This window comes from Solanum tuberosum, unplaced genomic scaffold (genome assembly GCF_000226075.1).
Source record: "Solanum tuberosum cultivar DM 1-3 516 R44 unplaced genomic scaffold, SolTub_3.0 scf00005, whole genome shotgun sequence".
Taxonomy (NCBI): domain Eukaryota; kingdom Viridiplantae; phylum Streptophyta; class Magnoliopsida; order Solanales; family Solanaceae; genus Solanum; species Solanum tuberosum.
In genome coordinates this window covers 376,668-378,022 of record NW_006238931.1, presented here as the reverse complement: position 1 = coordinate 378,022, position 1,355 = coordinate 376,668, and the positions used below count along the sequence as shown (strand labels likewise).

Below are 1,355 nucleotides of genomic sequence, written 5' to 3'. Positions count from 1 at the left end.
ACCGTAGTTTGTGTCAGAGGCTGGGTAAGGGAAATCTCGATCCACGAACATAGACCACGGACCGTGGTGTGACCTACGGACCGTGGTGTGACCTACGGACCGTGGTGTGACCTACGGACCGTGGTGTGACCTACGGACCGTGGTGTGACCTACGGACCGTGGTGTGACCTACGGACCGTGGTGTGACCTACGGACCGTGGTGTGACCTACGGACCGTGGTGTGACCTACGGACCGTGGTGTGACCTACGGACCGTGGTGTGACCTACGGACCGTGGTGTGACCTACGGACCGTGGTGTGATCTACGGACCGTGGGTCTGTCCATGAGTCGGGACTTGGCCAATTTTTTGAGCTGGGTCTAGGAGGGGTTTCAGTGTTGAACCACAGACCACCAGCACGGGCCGTGGTCTGACCTACGGTCCGTGGATGGCAACCGTGGGTTGCACCTGAAACTTCTCAAATTCTGCATTTTTGGTCTGTTTCGAATACGGGGTGTTACAATTTTGATACACGGTCTTGCTTCTTGCTCTTCCAAGATATCAAGGAATCTCCAAGAAACATGCACCAACCCGTGACGGAGCGACGAGTATCAGGACATCCATCCCAATCAGAATCACTAAATGCATTAAGGTGAATCTCAGAACCACTAGGAAAGAATAATCCACAAGTAGATGTTCCCAAGAGATATCGAATGATGCGACGGACAGCCACCAAATGTAGATGGCGTGGAGCCTGCATAAATTGACTCACTTGTTGAACTGCAAAAGAGATATCAGGTCGAGTAATAGTAAGATAATTTAGGCTCCCAACTAATTGCCGATACAAAGTAGGATCAGGAAGAAGATCTCCTTCTGCATGACAGTATTTTACATTCAATTACAATGGAGTATTTACAGAGGAAGATTCTTGAAGACCAGCCAAAGCAATCAAGTCCTGACTATATTTCTGTTGGTTCAAGAACACACCTAAAAGATTAAAATGAACTTCTAACCCCAAAAAGTATGTAAGAATACCAAGATCTTTCATATGAAAAGAATCTTTAAGCTGCTTGATGTTTGCGTAATCAAGACACAACTTCCAATGCAAGTGTCTACGATCATACAATAGTAAAGTAACCCAACCAATGGTTGGGATCGTTCCCAAGAGAGTGATTTTGAGAATTAATAGAAAAATAAAATTTAATTCTAACTAGTCGTAGCTAAAGACATTAACGATTAAAAATATTGTAAATTAAAGAGGGGGACACGAAAGTGTCACATTTTGATGTTTACGTAATCAACGACACAACTTCCAGTACGAGTGTCTACGATTGTGCAATAGTATAGTAACCCAACCAAGGGTTGGGGTCATGTCCCA

The 1,355-nt window shown here is 45.4% G+C and overlaps 1 protein-coding gene across 3 annotated transcripts in view; it reads left to right on the top strand.

The window, feature by feature from the left end:
* LOC102579148 (probable RNA-dependent RNA polymerase 5) overlaps positions 1–1,355 on the top strand; it is a 60,988-nt gene that overhangs the window by 27,459 nt on the left and 32,174 nt on the right. The window lies entirely within an intron of this gene.